Here is a 24,781-nt window from a genome sequence, read left to right on the forward strand (position 1 = left end):
TCTTTACTGCTAAAACTCTATTCCTCTTACTCATCCCTGTGACTTCCCTACATTTTTATCTCCCACTGATTGTTAGGGGGCCTGTTATATAAACCCATCAAAGTGCTCCGTTTTATCCTAAAAACCCATTCAATTTTATTCAGAGACACGGCGCAAAACAGGCCCTTCTGGCACAGTGAGCCACAGCGCCCAGCAAGACGATTAACCTAATAATCAGCACGCCTTTGGACTGCGGGAGCACCGGAGGAAATCCACACAGTCACCGGGACAGCGTACAAACTTACAGGAGGTGCCAGAATTGAACTCCAAAGCCACAAGTTGCACCGATGTCAGGCTAACCGCCAGGCTACTGTGGCGCCTTTATTACGCGAATAGGCATTTGAAAAGCCTTCTTAGACATCCTCCCTCATCGCTGTAGCGATGGTCTCTTCGAGCAATAATGTAATGTCCCCTCCTCTTTGACATCCCCACCCCATCGTGCCACAGAGTATAAACCCTGAAATGTTGAGTGACCAGTCCAGCCCTTCTAAACGTATCCCAATGATTGCAACAATTGCACATTTCCGCATAATGTTACCTGTCCTTATCTACATAAACAGGGACTCAAAGTGCCCTTGTGGGACAATCTCTGGAGAACTCAGAGCTTAGCACACTGCAGTCACGTTTACTTGAGCTTTACAGAAGCTTGCCGACATCAGGTGAGCTCACGACGTACAAACAATTCCTGGAGTTCACAGACTGTGATGTAAGGACACTGTGTGCCGGACTGTTCACTCATCGGGCGGCAGTAACAAAGTTCAAAGTAAATTTATTACTGTAGTAGTAAACGCAACGCCGAGATTCAGTTTCTTTCAGGTATTCATAACAGAACAGAGAGATCAATGAAATACTACACAAACAAGGACGGACAAACGATCAATGTGCAAAAGACAAACTGTGCGAGTACAAAAAACACAAATAATTAATAACACTGAGAACGTGAGCTGTAGAGTCCTTGAAAACAGGTCCATAAGTCGTGGAATCAATTCAATGTTTTGGTGAGTGACGTTATCCACGCTGGTTCACACCAAATTTCTTCAAACTCCGAATGGAATATAGTGAACTCCAAAAAAATGTTGGTGAGTTAATTGCCTGTTGTAAATTGTCCCCGCAAGTGTCAGAATCTGGGGGGAGTTGAGGGGAATGAAATGGGATTGATTTTGGGTTTAGTAAAAGTTGAGCTTATTGCTGTACAATGAAATATCTTACTTGCAACATATAGCGTCATACAAGCTGCGTATTTAATTTTTACAAAAAAAACAATTAGAGCAAAAAACTAAGTCTATTTCAGTGCAAAGTGATCAAAGCATAAATGAGTGGATGAGAGTTAGCACACACTCAATGGGCTGAAGGGCCTTCTCTTTTGTGTTACCTGTGACTTTATATGGAAAATGAATATTCCAACCACACCAGCTGGATGGAGGAGATACAGACAGAGCCATCAACAAACCTGGATAATCATGGCAAATGCTTTTAGCTTCTGCTCAACACCATAATACAGGCAGTAAAGCTCTTGCTTACCTACCCCTTTGTATAACTCAGGCTTTTGAGTCCTGGCAACATTCTTGTGAAACTTTTTTTTGCACTCTTTTTGGCTTATAGACAAGGTAACCTGAAGTGGAAGCAATGCACCAGGTGTGGACTCAGCAGCATTTTGACTAATGGATAGAGGTGTACAAGATGATAAGAGGTATAGAGAGAGTGGATAGTCAGACTTTCTCCCAAGGCAGAAATGTCTAACACAAGGGGGAGGGCATGACTTTAAAGTATTTGGGGGAAAAGTATAGGAGGAGCGTCAGAAGTAGGTTCCTGACTCAGAAGGAATGCCCTACCAAAGGTGGTGGTAGAGGCAGATACTGACAGCGATGTGTGGACTGCAGGAGGAATGGAGACAGGCTAACCCCTATTGACATTAATGGAGCTGGGGTTGAGAGGGTGACATTCCTCGGCATAAACATCACCAAGGATCTAATGTGGTTTGTACATTAAAAAAAAGCTCTTTCACCTCAGACGGTTGAGAAAGTTTGATATGGGCCCCCAAATCCTAAGAACTTTCTATAGGGGAACAATTGAGAGCATCCTGACTGGCTGCATCACTTCCTGGTATGGGAACTGTATTTCCCTCAATCACAGGACTCTGCAGAGAGTGGTGTGAACAGCCCAGCGCATCTGTAGATGTGAACTCCCCACTATTCAGGACATTTACAAGGACAGGTCTGTAAAGAGGGCCTGAAGGATCATTGGGGACCTGAGTCACCCCAACCACAAACTGTTCCAGCTGTCATCCTCCGGGAAATGGTACCGCAGCATAAAAGCCAGGACCAACAGGCTCCCGGACAGCTTCTTCACCAGGCCATCAGACTGATTAATTCATGCTGACACAACTGTATTTCTATATTATATTAACTATCCTGTTGTACATAATATTTATTATAAATTGCACATTTAGATGGGAACATAACATAAAGATGGGAGGGAGGGAGATATTAAACAGTTCACCGAATTTTACTAAGAACTTTGTAGAACGAAAGGAAAATTAAACAATGCTAGGCCAACAGGACCACTAACTAAAACTCTCAAACTAAAGCAATTGCCGATATTGTGGTTCAGAAGCAGTAGCTTAATACTAAATTAATTCTGCTCCTTTACAGTATCAATTGGAGCTGCAGTCTTTTTCCCAGAACAAGGGCTAAGATAAGTAGGGAGTGCAGCCATTGCTGTGCTTTGATCATGACTCAACAAGTCAAGTCAAGTCACTTTTTATTGTCATTTCAACCATAACTGCTGGTACAGTACACAGTAAACATGAGACAACTTTTTCCAGAACCATGGTGCTACATGAACAATACAAAAGCTACATTAAACTACATAAGAAAAAACACAAAAACTACACTAGACTACAGACCTATCCAGGACTGCATAGAGTGCACAAAACAGTGCAGGCACTACAATAAATAATAATAAATAATAAACAAGACAATAGGCACAGTAGAGGGTATAGTAGGTTGGTGTCAAGCCAGGCTGTGGGTACTGAGGGGTCTGATGGCTTGGGGGAAGAAACTGTTACATAGTCTGGTCATGCGAGCCCGAATGCTTTGGTGCCTTTTTCCAGATGGCAGAAGGGAGAAGAGTTTATATGAGGGGTGCATGGGGTCCTTCATAATGCTGTTTGCTTTGTGGATGCAGCGTGTGGTGTAAATGTCTGTAATGGTGGGAAGAGAGACCCCAATGATCTTCTCAGCTGACCTCACTATCCGCTGCAGGGTCTTGCAATCCGAGATGGTGCAATTTCCGAACCAGGCAACAAGATTGAATCAAAAGGAGGGGAATTAAATAGAACCACAGTGAAATACTAATTGTCTGGAACATGCAAACTCATGAGCATGATTGTTGATCCTGTTCAGCTGTCTGCTTGCAAGGGTGCCCAGACCCTGTGGCAGAGTCCATGATCGTAACCCTCCCAAGGTGCTACTATATACCCCTCCCTGAATCCTCTGGAAGTCCAGGATGAAAGACTTGTCCAGGATATCATAAGCCAGAACCCAAGAATGTTCCTCAGGGCCACACCCCTCCCAATGCACAAGATACTGGACTCTGTCCCACACCTGAGGAGATGTCAGCAAGTGCCACACAGTGTAGACGAGGGACCCATCCCCCACGTGGGGAGGGGGTGACTGGAGCAAGGCAGGAGGTAGTCATCTGCTTGAGGTAGGAAACATGGAACACTGGATGGATCTTCATTGATGATGAAAGGTGCACATGAGACTGTTGATAGTCTCCACCAGGAATGGTCCCCACAAACCGTGGGGGTAACTTACGGCTTTCAACTTTCAAAGGAAGATCTCTGGATACCAGTTGACATTTCTCTCCCCCCCACCCCTGGCTCAGGAGGCTTCACCTGTCAGTGGAGCCAATCAACCTGCCAGGCATATAGCGTTTCTGAGTGCATACCAGAGAAGCCCTGACCCATCTCCATGTGTGGTTGTAGCACTGGACCAAATGCTCTGGAGCAAGATCTCCCTCGTCCATATCTTGGTCAGGGAAGAATGGTGGCTGGAATGCCTTCTGGGATCAAAGGGGGAAAACGCAGGATGTCGAGAGTCGGGGGAGGTTGGATCACTCTGGGTGCCAAGCCGACTTGGAGAAGTCCTTCAGCAGCGCGATCTCGGCCCGGAGAGATTCACCGCGGCAGAGCCTGGGTCCTAATGCAAGGTATGATCCACTATTTGGGCGATTTAAACACTGACCCAGATAGACTGGGGGCTCCTCTCTCCGCGACACTGCCCCCAGCTTCTGTGCTTCATCTCTGAAAACTTCATGGTGATTTGTCCACCTAATATGATGAACTGAACACCGAAGCTTTGGGGCTATTCGGAGCTGCTCTGGGGATTTGGATCTGGGGTCACAATTTGGTTCAGAATGCTGCTGTTGTTGTTGTTTGCTTCTATTGTTTACATGATTTGTTTTTTTCCCTCTTTCTCTGCACATTGGGGGTTGGTCTAGATGTTTTTTTTAAAAAAACAATACACGTAAAAGTTGCTGGTGAACGCAGCAGGCCAGGCAGCATCTATAGGAAGAGGTACAGTTGGCGTTTCGGGACGAAACCCTTCGTCACACGTCCTGACGAAAGGTCTCGGCCTGAAATGTTGACTGTACCTTTACCTAGAGATGCGAAACGTCGACTGTACCTCTTCCTAGAGATGCTGCCTGGCCTGCTGCATTCACCAGCAACTTTTATGTGTGTTGCTTGAAATTCCAGCATCTGCAGAATTCCTCGTGTTTGTGTTTTTTTTTTAAATTGGGTTCCTTGCTTTGTGGCTGCCTGTAATAAACAAATCTCAAGGCAGTTTAACTTATACATTCTTTGGTAATAAATATACTTTGATATATGACAGTGGAGAATTACTGGCAGTTATTGTGGGCAATCTTTGCCGGAACCCATTGGGAGTTCCTGGGTGTCACAAAATCAGAGAACCTGTTCTGGACACATTATATAAATATAGTAAGCAAGAAAGCCTCTACTTCCTCAGGGGTCTTCTGAAATTCGGCATATCTTCAAAAACTTTGACAAACTTCTATAGATGGATGGTGGAAAGTGTATTGACTGGCTGCATTACACTGTAGTATGGGAACACCAATGCTTTTGAGTGGAAAATCCTACAAAAGGTAGTAGATTTGGCCCAGTACATCACAGGTAAAGCCCTCCCAACCACTAAACACATCTACATAAAACATTTCCATCGAAGAGCAGCATCCATCAAAAATCCTTACCACCCAGGCCATGCTCTTTTCTCTCTGCTGCCATCCAGCAGAAGGTACAAGTGCCCCAGGATTCACACCACCAGGTTCAAGAATAGTTACTACACCTCAAATATCAGACTCTTGAACTAAAGAGGATAACTACATACATTCTATTTCCGGTGTTCATACAACCAATAATCTCACTTTAAAGACTCTTTATCTTGTTATTTCATGCTCTCATTATTTATTGCTATTTATTTATATTTACATTTGCAGTTTCTTGTTCATTCATCCCATTTACTGTGACTGTTCTATAGATTTGCTGAGTATGCCCTCAGGAAAATGAATCTCAGGGTTGTATGTGGTGACATGTATGTACTTTAATAATAAGTTTTACTTTGAAATTTGTCTCCGGCTCCTGATCGGGAGTGAAAATCAGACGAGAGGCTGGCTGTGGCTCCCAAAAGAGAACAGAAAGTCTTCCAGAAATAGGGCATGTGCCGTGGTCCGCAGTCAGACACCATGCCCTGAGGGAAGCCGTGCAGCCTGCTCACATGCTGAACCATGAGGGGAGCAGTTTCACAAATCAATGGGATCCTGGGGAGAGCAATGAAGCGGGCAGCTTTGGAAAATCAGTCCATAACCACCAGGATGGTGGTGTTTCCACCAGGCTCGTTATGAAATCCACCGAGAGGTGGGACCAGTGGGGGCGAGACACAGGCAGCAGGCAGAGCAGACTGGCAGGACATTGACATGATATCTTGTTGTGCGCACAAGTGGGACAGGCAGAGGCAAACTCGTGGACATTCTGGGATATAGATATAGACAACCACCAAAGTCATCTCTTTATAAACTTCAGGGTCCATTGAATCTACAGATGGCCAGCCAGATGGGAAGAGTGACCCCACTCCAGCACTCTGGGGAGCACAATGGCAGGGACAAACAGTGGGTTAGAATGTTCCCACCTGGGCCTGGATCTGAGTGTTGGGCAGCCCTCACCTCTGCCTCTATTCCCCAAGTCACCAGAGCAGCAATGCATGAGTGAGGAAGGATGGTTTCTGGACTGGCGTCCTCAGTGATCTAAAACCTGTGGGAGAGGTCACCGGCCTTGGTATTCTTGCAGCCCAAACGGGAGGTTAGGGTGAAAGTAAACTAGGTGAAGACAGAGCCCGACAAGCTTGACAGGAGTGGAGTGGAGTGGTACCATGAATGTAGGAGAGGTTCTTGTGATCTGTCCAAACCAGAATGGGGTGCTCTGCCCCCTCCAGCACGTGTTGCCATGCCTCCAGGACTTCCTTGACAGCCAGAAATTCTCAGTTTAAAACATAGTTCGGCAGAGATGGTGCTCGGTACTTGGTGCCGGAAGGCTGATCGGAGCTCGAAGTTTTCGGATGACTCAGAGTTGGACTGTGGTTGGGCATGGCAGGGAGAGTTTTCTTCCTTCTCCCGTCTGCGTGAGATGTGGGACTTTCAAGAGACTTTGAACTTTTTTTTTACTGTGCCCATGGCCTGTTCTTCATCAAGTTATGGCATTGTTGCACTGTTGTAACTATATGTTATAATTATGTGGTTTTTGTTAGTTTTTCAGTCTTAGTCTGTCCTGTGTTTCTATGATATCACACTGGAGGAATATTGTATCATTTCTTAATGCATGCATTGCTAAATGACAATAAAAGAGGACTGCGTGTCCTCATAATCTAATCTAATCTGATAGTACACATGGCAGGAGTCAAGCAACTAGGGAAAAAAAAGCACAGGGATGCAGCCGATTATCCACGGAAGAGTGCTGGGGGAGTACGGGTCCAACGTTGACATTTGATGTATCAATCTCAATGATAAATGAACAGGATGGGTCTGGATGTTGCAGCTCCGGGCAGTGGTGAAGCATCGATTTAGTTGTGAGGGTGCTTCACTTGTCCAAAGGAATCCTGCAAAGGTCTTCTTGGTGAGTGCACTTCTGGGGGCCGTAATGGAACTGAAGTTTATGATGAAGCGGCGAGAGAGGTTTGCACATCCTGTGAATTACCTCACTTGTTTCACTGTGGAAAGTTTGGGCCACTCTGTGAGTGCCTGACCTTTACATGGGTTGAGGAGATAGCCCACTTCTCTGGCTTGGCATAAAGGTTGTTCTCAAGGGACCATTTGAGAATCTTCTGGACATGCTGAATGTGTTCCTGGTGAGAACAGGAATAGATAAGAACATTGTCCAAATACACAAAAACAAACTGATTCAACATGTCCTGGAACACATTGTTGAACAGGGCCTGAAAAACAGCTGGGGCGTTTGCCAGACCAAATGGCAACACAAGGTACTCATAATGGCCAATGGAAGTGCTGAATACTGTCTTCCACCCGTCTCCTTCTCGGATGCGAATCAGGCTGTAACCATTGCACTCGTCTACCTCGGAGAACATGGTTGCTCCTTGGAGATGTTCAGACGCTGAGGCAAGCAGGGAAGGAGGGGAGTGGTTCTTCACCATGATGTTGTTGAGGGGTCGATAATCAATGCAAGGACAGAACTTCTCATCTTTCTTGCTCACAAAGAAGCCCGCTCCTGCTGGTGAGGTTGATGGATGGATAATTCCCAAGACCAATACCTCATTCATGTATTCTTCCATGGCCACCATTTCATGACAAGAGAGGGAATAGAGATGGCCCCGAGGAGGACTAGTACTGGGTAAGAGGTCAATGCTGCAGTCATATGGATGGTGTGGAGGCAGGGAGGTGGCCTTCTTCTCACTAAAGACCTCAAGAAGGTCAGCATATTCAGCTGGAACACCAGAGAGGTCCACATTAGCAAATGATACAGGAGGGGATACACTGACAAGGGCTTGAGCTGGACTCACACAGGTAGAGAGGCATGCCAGTCCCTACTCTTGGAGTGCCATTAAGAACCAATCGATCAGTGGGTTGAGTCGAGATAACCAGGAAAGGCAAAATACCAGCAGCAGTTCAGGCGAATCAACAAGACGGAACGAGAGCTGTTGCCATGGTTGCCTTCTAGCACATGTTGGAGGGGTTGTGTGGAAAGGTGGATCTTGCCAGTGCCCAGAGGCTGACCATCCAGAGCCTTGGCATCGATGTTCTCTCTCTATTGCTGAGTTGGAACTTTCCATCTTTGAGCCAGAGAGCTATCCATGAGGTTCCCAGCTGCCCCAGAGTCAATAAATGCCTGAAGCTCGTGGGTCTGGGAGCCCCACGATAAGGACGTTGGGAGCATTACATGATTAGGGGAAGATGCTGGCATGGAGAATTGACCTGTCAGAACTCCTGCTGACAGGTTTTCTCTTTCACTGGGTACTTGGGACATGAAACCTGGGGTGCTACAGAGATCACCCTGAGATAGATGTATGTGCTCCACCTGCATGGCTTCTCTGCAGACTGTGCACTGGGTAACAAGGGAAGGGTGAAGACAGACAGGGGTCTAAAGAGTAGGAAGCTCAAGGCATTCCGTCTCAGGGGCACTCAGTTGCCCAGTTGTCATTAATAATGGCCAGATTTATCAGGTCATCCGGGTTGTCCTGCTTGTCATGCATGGTGATCTCATGCTGGACCCCTGTGCTCAGCCCGTGCTGGAAGGCAATGATGAGAGATCTCTCGTTCCACTCAGTCTCAACCGTAAGTGTGCTGAACTTTGCTGTTTAGTCCCTTGCTGCCCTTTTCTCTTGATTCAGGTCCAGGAGTCAGTGGGCAGCCTCCTGACCCTGTACTGGAAGATCAAACACTCTCTTGAACTCGACTGCAAATTGCTGGGAAGACTGGGGTGCAGTGGAGCCTTGTTCTCATAGAGCATTGAACAGGCTGAGTGGGGAGTCTGTCTAAGGGATTCACCATGTAAGCCAGGTTGCACGCATCATCACCAAACTGACCTGGCTGGACTCAGAAAGTCCACTCACACTGGGTAATACATTTCCTACAGCCATTGGGGTCTCCAGAGTACCTGCCTGGTAGAGGAATACTCGATTCTATCCTGGGCGCAGTCATGGGCATTAGTAGCTGAGGCAGGTGAGACTGTTAAAGGGAAGGAAGTGGGAGTGGGACTGTCCTGGCTGAAGGCTGCTGCTGCAGTGCATCAGGGAGACCTGTAATGGCCACCACCTGATTCCGGCTGTCTGGGGTGGAGTTGCTGTGGGTGCTGATATCCATTCTTTCTGCGTGGACTGAGCTAGCTGCTCTGAAAGTAATTGTCACACTATGAGAGGCATTTCTGCCATCCAGGTCTCCACTGACTTTAACTTCCGCTCCATGAACTTCGATTTAGGCTGGACTTACTGTTCTGTAAGTAGTTGTCACCTCTGCCAACACAGCCTCCAAGTGACGTTAACTTCTCTCCTACCTGACCAACAAACGTCCAGGCCTTGGTCAGCAGTTCTCTCTCCACTGGGTCCATTTTGGTGGTCAAGTCTTACTGACAGGGATGTGCTGTGATGGCCCAAGTCCAGAGGGAGGGACACTGAATACCATAAGACTACAAGATATTGGAACAGAATTTGGCCATTTGGCCCATCGAGTCTGCTCCACCAAATTTTCCTCTCAGCCCCAAGCTCCAGCTTTCTTACCGTATCCCTTCATGCCCTGACCATTCAGGAATCTATCAACCTCTGCCTTAAATATACATAAAGACCTGGCCTCCACAGCTGCCTGTGGTAACAAATTCCACATATTCGCCACTCTCTGGCTAAAGAAATTACCCCTCATCTCCATTCTAAAAGGATGATCCTCTATTCTGAGGCTGTCCCCTCTGGTCTTAGATTCTCCCACCATAGGAATCAGCCTCTCCATATCCACTGTATCAAGCCCTTTCACCATTTGCTACGTTTCAATGAGGTCACCCCTCATTCTTCTGAATTCCAGCGAGTACAGGCCCAGGGCCATCAAATGCTCCTCATATGACAACCCATTCAATCTTGGAATTATTTTTGTGAATCTCCTTTGAACCGTCTCTAGTGTCAGCACATCCCTTCTAAGATAAGGGGGCCAAACCTACCCACAATACCTTCAAGGGTCTCACCAGTGCTTTATAAGGTTTCAATATTACATCCCTGCTTTTATATTCTTGTCCCCTTGAAGCGAATGTAGCATTGTATTTGCCTTACTTACCACAAACTCAGTCTACAAATTAACCTTTAGGGATCCTGCACAAGGACTCCCAAGTCCCTTTACACCTCAGTTTTTTGTATTTTCTCTCCATCTTTTATTTCTTCTACCAAATCACATGACATACACTGTAGTCCATCAGCCATTTATTTGCCCATTCTCCTAATCTGTCCAAGTCCTTCTGTAGCCTCTCTACTTCTCAAAACTAACTGCCCCTCCACCTATCTTCATATCGTCTGCAAACATTGCAACAAAGCCCTCAATTCCATCATTCAAATCATTGACATACAGCATATATAAAAAAAATCAGTCCCAACACAGACCCCTGTGGAACACCACTAGTCACCAGCAGCCAACCAGAAAAGGCTCCCTGTATTCCCACTCTTTGCCTCCTGCCGATCAGTCACTGCTTTATGCACGCTAGAATCTTCCCTGTAATACCATGGGCTTGTAGCTTGTTAAGCATCCTCATGTGTGGCACCTTGTCAAAAGCCTCCTGAAAATCTAGGTACACAACATCAACTGATTCGTCTTTGTCTAGCCTTCTTGTTACTTCTCCAAAGAATTCCAACAGATTTGTCAGGCAAGATTTTCCCTTGAGGAAACCATGCTGACTATGGCCTATTGTTAGAGTATTGAGCAATTCACTGAACTTTACTAAGAAATATGCAGAACAAAAGGAAAAATAATAAATGATAGGCCAACTGGGCCATTAACTCAAACTAAAGCCAACACTGAAACTGCAGCTTGGAAACAGTAACTGAATACTAAATTAATCCCACTCCTTTACTGCAACGATCCTAGATGTAGTCTTCTTTCCTAGAACATGGATCAAAGCAAGCAGGGAGTGCAGCCGTTGTTGTGCTTTGGCCAAGATTCAACAAGACTGAAACAAAAGAAAAGGAGTTGAATAACCACAATGAAACACCAATTGACTGGAACGTGCTTCATTAAACTGCCAGCCTGCGAGGGCACCCAGACCCGTACATTATGTGATCATAAGGAACACTTAATAGACTCCTAGAGAAGCACGTGGATGAAAGAAAAGTGGAGAGAAGGGTTAGATTGATCTTAGAGAAAGTTAATGGGTAGGTACAACATTCTGGGTCAAAGACCTGTACTGCGCTGTACTCTGTACTGAGCAGAAGGGGAGACATTGTTTGCAAGATCTAAAAGGGACCACATGAACGCATGTTCTGTTGGAAAAAAACATTCCTAAATGATAGTCCTCGGTGAATTCAATTAGTATTCCTGCGGTCCATCAGTAGCAGAGTGCCTCAGTACAGTTAGCCCAGATCGTCCTCATCTTGTTGAGTTGGTCCACCACTGATTATATGGTCCACCAATGATGATAACACATTAGCAATTGAATCCCAGATCTGAATACTGAAGGCACTATTTATTCTCTTCCATAGATGCTACTGGATTTGCTGAACTCTTCCATTATTTTGTCTATGTCTGTTGAAAGCAACTGCAGATGCTGGAACCTGGAACAATGAACAGGACACTAGAAGAACTCAACGGGGCAAGCAGTAAAGATAAAGTGTGAGTTGATATTTTGAGTCAAGACCCTGAATCAGGACCTCAGGGAGGACATTGAAGAAGGCCTATTGAGTTTATCTGGGCTCTTGAAGCAACCCCATTTCACCACTCATTTCCCTGTAACCTAAACTGTCATGCACATTACAAATCCTAATGCATTTCAAATTATAGCTGCTACTACTACTACTATGTTGACTCAGGCCTAGGGGGCCGGCGTCGGGCACGATTACAGACTCTCCAGTTCTCCCTCTCCCTCATCAGTGTGTTCAGTTCATCTACATTAGCTGCACCGCTTTCTTCTAGGAGCATGTTGACCATAGTCTTGGGAGGGAGCCCAGGGTTCATCCTCCCGTGCTTGGGCTCCCATATGATGACGAGGCCGGCAGGTAGCTTGGGGTGGCGACTGTATTATAGCTGGTGACTTTAATCAGGCCTATTTGAAGAAAACCCTGCCCAGTTATCACCAGCACGTAACCTGTTGCACTGGACCACAGCTACACTACGATAAGGAATGCCTATTGTTCCTTCCCAAGACCGCATTTTAGCAAGTCAGATCAGTTGGCTGTACTCCCAATACCTGCATACCTTGCTGAAGAGCAAGGTTCCCGAGATCGAGACAACTAAGAGGCAGTCGCAGGAGGCTGAGAAATGGTTACAGGATTGCCTTGAGTCTGTGGACCTTGCCTGTTCAAGAGCTCATCTGAGGACCTGAATAACTGCACCAGGGTTGTTACAGACCTTATTAAAACACCTGTGGATGAATGTGTCCCCACGACATCGTTCAGAGTTTTCCCCAATCAAAAGCCCTGGATGAACAATGAAATCCAGAATCTGCTGAGAGGCAGATCAGAGGCATTTGAGTCTGGAGAGCAAGAATGCTACAAGAGGTGGAGGTATGGTCTCTGGAACGCCATCTCTCAGGTGAAGTGGAGATTCCAGACCAGACTGGAATCAACGAGGAATGCTCGACAGCTGTGGCAGGGTTTGAATGCCGAAAGCTCCTACAAAGCTAAATTTTGCAACGTAGGGGACAGCAGAGCTTCACTTCCAGATGAGCTCAATGCCTTCCATGTTCACTTTGACCACGAGAAGATGGAGGAACCATCGTGCACCCCCATGTCTCCATATAATCCTTTGGTCTCAGTATCTGAAGATGACGTGCGGGTTGTTTTCGGGAGAGTGGATCCAAGGAAAGCATCCGGTCCAGACGGAGTACCTGGCCGAGTACTGAAGACCTGTGCTAATCAGCTGGCTGGTGAAATCGCAGATATCCTCAACCTCTCGCTCTGGCAGTGTGTGGTACCCACCTGCTTCAAGCAAGCTTGAATTGTACCACTGCCCAAGAAGAGCGTGGTAGCCTGTCCAAATGACTATTGCCCAGTGGCACTTACATCCACAGTGATCAAGTGTTTTGAGAGGCTGATCTTGAAGCATATCAGAAGCTGTCTGACTGGATTCGCTCCAATCCGCTCCAATTTGCCTTCTGAAGCAACAGGTCTACAGCAGATGCTATCTCATTGGCTCTTCAGACAATCCTGGAACATCTGGACAGCAAAAATGCATACATCAGGACCCATCGTATAAGTATTATCGCAAAGAAAGTATGACAGAGCCAGCACTTCCTCAAGAATCAGCGGAGGTTTGGCATGCCATCGAAAACCTTGGCAAACTTGGATAGATGTGTGGTGGAAAGTGTGCTGACTGACTGCATTATGGCCTGGTATGGGAACACCAGCGTCTTTGAGTGGAACATCCCACAAAAGATAGTGGATTCAGCCCAGCACATCGGGGTAAAACCCTCCCAACACCAGGGTGGCAAGGTAGTACAGAGGATGGGACAGTGGCATAGCAGTTAGAGCAATACTTTATATCACCAGCACTCAGGGTTCAATTCCCACCACCGTCTGTCAGGAGTTCTCCCTGTGACCGCACGGTTTCCCTCTGGGTACTCCGGTTTCCTTCCACATTCCAAAGATGTAGAGTTAGCGTTTGAGTTAGCAAGTTCTGGGCACGCTATGTTGGCGCCAGAATTGTGGCAACACCTGTAGGCTGCCCCCAGCACAATCCTCACACTCTGTTGGTCACTGACACATTTCACCATATGCTTTGATGTTTCGACGTACATGTGATAAATTTATTCATTTTTATTTATGTAGAGATACACGTTGAACCGTGCCACCCAGCAACCTGCTGATTTAATCCTGGCCTAAACAAAGCTGATCTTTAAGAACTTATCTTTAATTTACAGTGGCCAGTTACCCCACCACCCACACTGTTCTGGGATACAGGAGGAAACCAGAGGACCCAGAGGGACCCAGCACCACCAATGGAAGAACTGGTAAAGTCCACAAAGACAGCACCCAAGGTCAGGATCGAACCCATCACTGGAGCTGTGAGGGAGCGACTCTACCCACTGTGCCAACTACCACACCAGTAGATTTGCCGAAGTTCAGGGAGTTCTTTCAGTGGCAGGAAGGTGTATTATATTTCTACCATCTATTTAGTTTATTGGTTTCACTTAAATTATTCACTGGTAGGGGTGCCTCTTGTTCTGTGCAGTGTACTGTAACAGAAGCTGTGACTCATTGCTTCTCCTGGGTCTTAGTGCCCTCTCAGTACAACAAAGCCCCCCACAGAGCATTCATTGGACTAACGCTGGGGATTAATTATTTATTTGTCAAAGATACTGGTTACTCGTGGCATTTCATTGTATTCTTCTTTAGTCGGATTTAGTAAACAGTAAATTTTATCCTTTGTGCAAATACTCAGTGTCTACTTCATTAGGTATCTCCTGTACCTCCTGTACCTAATAAAGTGACCACTGAGGGTTTGATCGTGCTCTTCTGCTGCTGTAGCCCATCCACTTCAAGCTTCGATGTTTCGTGCATTCAGAGATGCCCGTCTGCACACCACTGTGGTAAGGTGTGATTATTTGAGTTACTGGCGCCTTCCTCTCAACTTGAACCAGTCTGGCCATTCTCCTCAGACCTCTCTCACTAACAAGGCATTTCCGCCCACAGAACTGCTGCTCACTGAATGTTTTTTTTTTTGCACAATTCTTTTTAAAGCTTTAAGATTGTTGTGTGTGAAAATTCCAGGAGATCAACAGTTTCTGTGGTACTCAAATCACCCTATCTGGCACCAACAATCATTCCACAGTCTAAAACACTTAGATCACATTTCTCCTCCATTCTGATGTTTGGTCTGAACAACAGTTGTACCGCGTGACCATGTCTGCATGCTTTTATGCATTGAGTCGCTGCCAGATGATTGGCTGATTATAGTTATTTTCAGTAATAAGCTGGTGTACAGGTGTACCTAATAAAGTGGCCACTGAGTGTACAATCAGTTTTTGTTTATTCATTAAAATAAACCTTAGGTCGTGTAACAGCAGGACAATTTTCACACAGCTGTCCCTGAACCTATTGCCATATCATGATTCAAAGGGTATAAAGTGCTGATAAGTTAATAATGATTTGGGAGTTATAGCTAGCAAAGGAGCTGGCATCTATCATTAAGGATACCTCCAATATTTTGGGCCAAGGAATATCTCAGGTGGTGTCTCAGGAAGCCAGCATCCATCACTAAGGAACCTCACCATCCAGGACATGCCCTTTTCTCATTACCACCATCAGGGAGGAGGTACAGGAGCCTGAAGACCCAAACTCAACATTTTTAGAAACATCTTCTTCCCCTCCTATCAAATTTCTGAATGGTCCATGAAACAATAAACGCTACCTTGTTATGTGTCTTTTGCACTACTTATTCTTGTCATTTATAGCTTTTTTTAATTTTTGCACTGTACTGCTGCTACAAACACTGATTTCTCCAAGTTCTACTAATTTCTCTCCCCTCTCTCCTCTTTTACTATTCTCCATTCTGGGTGCCCTCTCACTCTATCTCATCTCCTCACCTGTCCTTCACCTCTCCCTGGTTCCTCTTCTCTTTTCGTTCTTCTATGGATCACTGTCATCTCCTATCAGATTCCTTCTTCTTCAACCCTTTACCTATTCCACCTATCCTCTTCCATCTTTTTACTTCATCTTCACCTACCCATCTTCCCTTTCACCTGGTTTCACCTATCACCTATCAGTTCATTCTCCATCCCACCTCCAACCTTCTTATACTGGCTTTGCCAGCTTCCTTTCCAGTCCTGATTTAAGATCTCGGCCCAAAATATTCACTGCTTATTCCCCTCCATAGATGGTGCCCGATATGCTTAGTTCCTTCAGCATTTTATGTGTTGCTCAAGATTTCCAGCATCTGTAAGATCTCTTGCATTTGTCCCACACGCTGCTAGCATCACAAGAATTTTCTTATCTGTCTAGTTTGAGTTAGTTTTCAGTATAAAATTATCAATGAAGCAAAATTCTTAGTCTTTCTTACTAGAGTGAGTTGGTTACTTTTCTTTCTAAACCACAAGGTTTAAGCCTCATTCATGGCTTCCAAAGAACTTAGGACCAAGTTCAAGATCTGCAAGATAATATTGGAGATCTATAAAACCCTGGTTAGACCACACTTGGAATATTGTTTTCAGTTCTGGCCAGCTCATTATATGAAGGATGTGAAAGCTTTAGAGAGGGTGCAGAGGAGATTTACCTGTCCAGCCTGCACAGCCAGGCACCTTCTAGTCTCCACTCAGCTAACAGGAGTCACTTGCCACTCGTTTCCACACATCACCTGCAGCCTATTTAATCCCAGCTCTCATGTGCAGTCCTTTGTTCACCCATAAAACCAGCCATTAACCAGTTGTTCCTAGCCTTCAGTTACCTTGTTGCCTTGTCGTGTTAAGTGCGAGGGGTGATTGATAGGTTCATGGTCTAAGGTAGAAGGAGTCAATTTTAGAAAACCCAGCACATTTATTTTTCAACATAGTCCCCTCCTACATGTACACACTTAGTCCAGCAGTCGTGGAGCATATGGATCCCTTCTTTGTGGAAGTGGTCCACAGCAGGAGTGATTGATAAGTTCGTGACCTAAGGTAGAAGGAGATGAGTTATTAACTTCAAACTTTCTGCATAATCACTCAAAGAGTTGAACTGCACATGCATGTAGCGAGAGCGTCTTGGACCTCCAGGTGGTCCACAGCAGGGGTGATTGATAAGTTTGTGTCCTAAGGTAGAAGGAGCTGAGTTATACAGCTCTTGTTACATGCACATGCAGTTCAACACTTTGAGGGAAAATGCAGAAAGCTTTAAGTTAATAACCTATCTCCTTCTACCTCAGGCCACGAACTTATCAATCACCACTTTCTGCAGGTCCAAGACACCGACTTCTGCAAAGAAGGGATCCGTATGCTCCACGACCACTGGACTAAGTGTGTAAATGTAGGAAAAATAAATGTGCTAGGTTTTCTAAAATTGACTCCTTCTACCTTAGGCCACGAACTTATTAATCACCCCTCATATCTGTTCTTTCTTGTTTTATGGCTTCTTGTGGCTTGTTTTAAAATATAAAATATCAATTACTGCTGAATCGTCTCCGTTGCACTGCAAGCCTCCTCTACATTTCCTGACAAGATGGGAGAACCCACAATGGACCCAGCAGAGGTATGCCTGTCAAAAGGAAGTTGTCCATCGACAGGAACACGCGATACTGTAGCAGCAGGAAGCCATTGAGCATCTGTTCATCTCTCTCAACCAGCCCCCTGACTTGATACAACAACTCAGCGCCAGTCAACCTCCTCCCTCAGATCCCTGGACTCCAGTTCCCCAACACTCTGATGCTGCTCTTTCCTGTCCCAGTGCGCCTTACACTTCGAGCTCCTGCTATCTCTGTATTCCTTCATCACCTCTCTCCTGCCTGGGCGAACTCTGACCCGGGCCACCGCTAACTAGCACAACCAGACAACCAGTTGCAATAAATATGAGGAATTCACCACTGGGTGCGAGGGTTTTTGACCATCCAGATAGTGTAAGGGGTCAGCGGATCAGATACTGTGCCTGTGTCTAGGCTCACACTCGGTGCTAGGTTACACCACGGAATTCAGGGCCTTTGCAGCACTGTGTGACTGGAATGCGCAAACACTTTTGGCCCATTACCATCACGGCCTCTTGGATACTTGGAAATGACTGCCTCCCCGGGAAATGCCCACTAATCTCGAAAACCTCATCACTCTGAATTGACAAGCGTCATGTGGAATGACCCTCCAGATCAACAGGAGGAACCCCAGTTTCATTCCCAGAACCATTTCAAGCAGCAAGACCCTCATCATCAGCACCTTCATAACCCATGCAGGTAGGAAGAGTTCCCTTAACCACAGATTGTGTGCGTTGGGGGGGGCGGGGGAGAAGCTGTACGCACTGCAGAGCCGCCGATTACCCGCATATCAAATGCCCACTGTGTCCAGGGAAAAGGCACCACCAAGGAGAGAAGAGTGGCCTTCCACCTGGTAAGTTCACCCAAGTCAGCCATTGCAGCACCATAGCCCAATGCACTCACTCCGTCCTCCTCCACATCCCAACGGTTCTACACACAGAGAGGCTCTAGTGGATTCTGCTCAGCAGGCTACTTTCTAGACTGGACTGTGTGCACAGCTTGGACTCCCTACCATACCCATCTCTCACCCCTTCTGCGTCTTGGCCATTGATCGACGTCCCTTGGTCTCTGGGATCATCAGAGCACACACACACAGCCTGCACACAAGAGAATTGGAGAGTACTGCAAGTCCATCCAATTTCTCCTTAACAACTCACCCAACACTCGTCTCATCTTGGGTTACCTCTGGCTCTCAACTCACGACCCTCACTTTGCCTGGTCATCCAGTTCATTGCTGAGTTGGGGACCCACCTGCCTGCAACCTCAGTTGAGTTCATCCCGTAAATCCGTGGAGATGGAGGAAATGCGACCTCACCAAACTCCCACAAGAATACCACAATTTAGCCATTGCTTTCAGTAAACAGAAAGCCAGCACCCTGGCACCTCATAGGCCACATGGCTGTGCAATTGACCTCCTCCTGGGTGCCACCCCTCTCCGAGGTCATTTGACTCCCTCTCACCTCCTGAGAATCAAGCCATGAACGACTACATCAACAAAGTGCTACAGTACCACTTCATTCAACCATCCCAGTCCCCAGCAGGTGCAGGATTCTTCTTTGACAAAAAGAGAGATGGGAGTCTTAGTCCTTTCATTGACTACTGTGGACTTATTAAAATCACCATTAAGAGCTGATACCCTCCCCCCTTGATGGATAGAGTATTTGAAACACCCCACGGGCCCAGATCTTCCCCAAACTGGATCTAAGGAGCACGTACAACCTCATCTGCACCTGCATTCATAACATCCACTGACCACTGCAAATACTTAGTGATGTCTTTCTGACTTTCCAATAGTTCAGCTGTTTTACAAGCCTACATCAATGAGATCTTCCAAGACATGTTACATGGGTACGTATTCATCTACCTCAGCGAAATCCTCATCTTCTCCAAGACCACATCTATGAAGTCCATTCAGTCCTTCAGTGTCTCCTAGTAAACCAGCTGTACTGCAGGTTAGAAAGTCTATAAATTTCTGATTTCTGCTAGCTTTTGCCCAGTCCTACGGTCTCTTTAAGATTACCCATCACTTCAATCCACTTATCACCTCCAGCTACCACCATCCCTCAGGATCACACTTACCATTCAAGTGCCCTACCTCAAGCTCGTTGTCCATGGACAAATCAACCCAGAACCTGCATTTCTGTAAACAAGGATGGTGGAAGGTGGTCCAGTGTTCACAGTTCTCAGGTTGATGGATTCACATGGACTTGAACGGTGTGTGCAGTACCTGTTGACTGGGAAGGGTGCAGCCCAGAGGAGAGGACTTGAGTGCCTTCCAGTTCCATCTTGGATCCATTGCTCATGGACCCACCGGTCCCAACCGGATCACCCTAGGCCATTGGGTGCCAGTTGTAGGAAAGGGATGCTTTCAGAGCTGCTCGGATGGGCACCAGCCTGCCTCCACCCAGCTAACAGGAGTCACCTGTCACTCATTCCCAACTCGTCACCTGCAGCCTGTTTAAATCTAGTTCTCACCCACAGTCCTTTGTTCACTCATCAAACCAGCCAACAGCTTCTAGCCTTCAGTTACCTTGTTGCCCTGTTGTGTTAAGTATCCACTCCCTTTTGTTTTCTGGCATCCTCATGGCTTGTTATTTTGCAGTTTATGAGTAAAATATCATTTACAGCTAAATCACCACCACTGCTCTACTTTTGGGTAGGGCATCCTAACATTACCTGGATGTTGCCAGAATTACAGAACATATTTCATGAGGGTAGTTTGAGAGTGAAGGAGGATGAGAGGTGACTTAATAGAGATATACGAGATGATAAGAGTCATTGTTCAAAGTAAATTTATTCTCAAAGTATGTGAATGTCACCACATACTACCCCAAGATTCATTTTCTTGCAGGCATTCACAGCAGAAACAAAGAAACTCTATATAATCAGTGAAGAATTATCCAGAAGCCAAGACAGGCAACAAACTATGCAAATACAAAAAGAAAAACAAATAACAATAATACGACCATAAGATATAGGAGCACAATTAGGCCATTTGGCCCATCGAGTCTGTTCCGCCATTTCATTATGGCTGACCCAATTTTCCTCTCAGCCCCAATCTCCTGCCTTCTCCCCATATCCCTTCATGCCTTGACCAATCAAGAATCTATCAACCTCTGCCTTAAATATACATAAATTGGCCTTCACAGCTGTCTGTGGCAAATAATTTCACAGATTCACCACTCTCTGGCTAAAGAAATTCCTCCATGTCTCCATTCTAAAAGGATGCACCTCTATTCTGAAGCCGTGTCCTTTGGTCTTACACTCTCCCATCATAGGAAACATTCTCTCCACATCCACTCTATCAAGACCTTCAATGGGCTTCAATAAGGTCACCCCTCATTCTTCCGAATTCTAGTGAATACAGGCCCAGAGTCATCAAACACTCTTCATATGACAAACTGTTCAATCTTGGAATAATTTTCATGAACCTCCTTTGAGCCCTCTCCAGTTTCAGCACATCGTTTCTAAGATAAGGGGCCCAAAACTGCTCATAATACTCCAAGTGAGGCTTACCAATGTTTTATAAATTCTCAACATTACATCCTTGCTTTTATATTCTAGTCCTCTTGAAATGAATGCTAACATTGCATTTGCCTTCCTCACCACAGACTCAATCTACAAACTAACCTTTAAGGAAACCTGCACAAGGACTCCCAAGTCCCTTTGCACCACAGTTTTTTGTATTTTCTCTCCATTTAAAAAATAGTCAACTGTTTCATTTTTTTCTACCAAAGTGCATGCACTTCCCAACACTGCATTCCATCGGCCATTTCTTTGCCCATTCTCCTAATTTGTCTGTCAAATAATAATAAATATGTTATAAGTAATATTGAGTCTTTGAAAGTGAGTCTGCAGGTTGTGGAATAAGTTCAGTATTGAGGTGAGTAAAGTTATCTCATGCTGGTTCAGGAGCCTGATGGATGAAGGGTAACAACTGTTCCTGAACCTGGTGATGTAGACCTAAGACCTTCTTCCCAATGGCACTATTGAGGTGAGAGCATGGCCTGGATGGTGGGGATTCTTGATGATAGATGCTGCTATCTTGAGGCAGTGCTCCTTGTAGAGGAGCTCAATGATGGGGAGGCCTTTTCCTTTGATGGACTGGGGTGTTTGCAGGCTTTTCCATTCATGGCACTGGGCATTGATAGTGGACAACCAGAGACTTGTTCTCAGGGTGGAAATGACTAATACAAGAGTATTAGTGCGAATGTCAAAGTTATGTTTTTTACGCAGAGAGTGATGAGTGCGTAGAACACACTGCCAGTGGTGGTGGTAGAGGCAGATACATTAGGACATTTAAGAAACTTTTGGGTAAGCACAGGGATGATAGAACAATGGCTGTATGGGAGGGAAGGATTAGGTTTATGATTGAGTAGGTTAAAAGGTCAGCTCGACATTGTGGGCTGAAGAGCCTGTACTATGTTGTACTATGGTATGTTAACCTTCTGGACAATATCACCTCCAGAACCAACAGCGGTTAGGATCTGGAGACCCACCTTTCAGATGAGCCCAAAGGACATTAAGGGTAAACTCTGCAAAAAGAGAAAAAGAACAAGCTAGAGCTAACAGAATTACCCTCTTGAAGAGTGAATACATTCTTGAACCAACCAGCACAACCGTAACCATTACCGTTGAACAACACTATGACCACGTTAATCACATGCGCTACTTCTTGTATACGATGGACTCCTGTACAATAAGATGGACTCTTGACCTCACAATCTACCTCGTTATGATCTTGCACCTTTTGTTTACCTGCACTTCACCTTCTCTGTAATTTTTACACCTCTGTTATTGTTATACCTTGTTCTACCTCAATGCACTGTGTAATGATTTGATCTGTATGCACAGTATGCAAGACAAGCTTTTCACTGTTCCTTGGTACATGTGACAATAGTGAACTAATAACAATACCAATAAAATGGACTTTGATTTTGTTCTGTGTTCTTTCTTGTAAAAATGGTGTATTATTTATGTTTAACGTGTTTTTTCTTGCAAGTGCTGCTTATCTGATGCTGTGGCAGGAGATGCAGTAAGTTTCTCATTGCATGTGTACTTGTGCTTGTGGCAATAAACTCGACTTTGACCTGATCACTTATTAGAGATAACATGGAGATAAAGTGGAAAACTAAATTATTGAAAGCTATAAAACCCTACTTCCACAAATCTACATTTCATGAGTAAAGCATTTGAACCTTGATTAGAGCTGAATTAATTCTCTGCAGCCAAGTACTCTGTGCCCACTTTATTAGGAACATATACACCTGCTCGTTAATGCTAATATCTAATCAGCAAATCACGTGGCAACAACTCGTGCGTTGTAGAGCATGTAGACGTGGTTAAGGGATTCAGTAGTTGTTCAGACTAAACAGCAGAATGGGTAAGAAATCTTGAGTTACCTTGACCATTGTTGGTGTCACCGGGTGGTTTGAGTATCTCAGAAACTGCTGATATCCTAGGCTTTTCATGCACAACAATCTCTAGAGCTTACGGAGAGTAGTGTTTAAAACAAAACAAAAAATAAAAATCCAATGAGCTGCAATTCTGTGAGCAAAAATGCCTTGTTAATGAGAGAGGTCAGAGGAGAATGTTCAGATGGGTTCAAACTGACAGGAAGGTGACAGTAACTCAAATAACCACCTGTTACAACAGTGGTGTGCCCAACATCTCTGAACAAGAAAATTTACACGGACTAGTCCTAGGCCTAGCATGTAAGTGCAATTACGAAGGAAACATAGCTGCATCTCTACTTTCTTAGGAGTTTGTGAAGATTTGGCATGACATCTAAAACTCTGACAAACTTCTCTAGATGTATAGTGGAGAGTATATTGACTGGCTGCATCACAGCCTGGTAAGGAAACACCGATGTCCACGAATGGAAAATCCTACAAAAAGCAATGGATATGGCTCAGTCCATGGTGGGTAAAGCTCACCCCACCATTGAGCACATCTACATGAAACATTGTTGCAGGAGAGCAGCATCCATCGTAAGGGACACCCACCACCCAGGACGTGCTCTCTTCTCACTGCTGCCATCAGGAAGAAGGCACAAGAATCTCTGGGCTCATTCCACCAGGTTCAGGAAACATCTACCATCAACCATCTGGCTCTTGAACCAAAGGGGATAACTTCACTCAAGTTCACTTGCCCTATCATTGAAATTTTCACACAACCAACGAACTCACATTCAAGGACTCTTCATCTCATGTTCTCAATGCTTATTGCTTATTTATTTATTATTATTAGTTCTTTCTTTTTGTACTTCAACAGTTTCTTGTCTTTTTCACTCTGGTTAAACTCCCAAGTTGGTGAGATCTTTCACCGATTCTATTATGGTCATTAATCTATTATCGGTTTATTGAGTAGGTCCGCAATAAAATGAACCTCAGGGTTGTATTATGGTGACATATATGTACTTAGATAATAAATTTACTTTTGAACTTTGAACTTTGTTTGAAGAACACTAAGAACCTCGAAGGGGATGGACTACAGCAGCAGAAAACCAGTATACACACAGTGGCCACTTCATTAGGTGCAGGAGGTATCTAATAAAGTGGCCACTGAGTGTTTATTAAAATATTGATACCTGTAATTTTGAACTGGTTTATGAAGCAGTACAATTCCCATAATGGCAACTTTACTCCTAGTCATCCAATATCTATCACATGACAGTTCTAACTAGTATGCCATCGTTAGACATGAGATTGGACAATACCGGTAATGTGACCACACCTTTGTTTTCCAGTATTTCCTCTGGGAAGCCAAAATCAAGTGACTCATAAATCTCTCGACCTTCAAAAGTGATCACATGTCCATTGTGTGTTTGACTAACTTGGCATTGAACAGACTCTAGCAAAAAGCCATCAGGTTAATATCGTAAATATAACAACTTTGACACATACCATGTAGCAGATTTTAACTGCAATGTTATTTTTGGTTCTCTTTGCACAGGCCTGCTGAGTACTTCCCAGCATTTTCTATAATTAGAGAAACAGGCCCTTCAGCCCATCACCCACCTTTCTTGCCCATCTAATCTAATCCCATTTGTCTGATTAGGGCTGTATCATAGAGTCTGAAAGGCTTTAAGCACGGAAATAGGCTCTTTGAGCCAAGTGGTCCTTGCCAATGATGACACCCATGAAGACTTTCTGTAAAGGGCCTCAGTCTGAAATATCAGCTCTTTATTCCTCTCCATACACGCTGCCTGACCTGCTGAGTTCCTCCAGCATTTTGTGTGTGTCACCTATATAAGCTTGTCCCATTTATTGAAATTTTTATTTTTATATAGAGATACATTACAGTAATAGACCCTTCTAGCCCA

General features: G+C 45.1%; 1 long non-coding RNA gene across 1 annotated transcript; it reads left to right on the forward strand.

Annotated features, from left to right (window-relative positions):
* The first annotated feature begins 850 nt into the window (after nucleotides 1-850).
* LOC140186132 (uncharacterized) lies at nucleotides 851-15,245 on the forward strand. The gene is made up of 3 exons (XR_011882795.1): nucleotides 851-1,118; nucleotides 11,793-11,922; nucleotides 14,168-15,245. It is a non-coding gene; the product is annotated as an uncharacterized lncRNA (long non-coding RNA).
* Nucleotides 15,246-24,781: the final 9,536 nt, after the last annotated feature.

This window comes from Mobula birostris, chromosome 1 (assembly GCF_030028105.1).
Source record: "Mobula birostris isolate sMobBir1 chromosome 1, sMobBir1.hap1, whole genome shotgun sequence".
In the NCBI taxonomy this organism is placed as follows: domain Eukaryota; kingdom Metazoa; phylum Chordata; class Chondrichthyes; order Myliobatiformes; family Myliobatidae; genus Mobula; species Mobula birostris.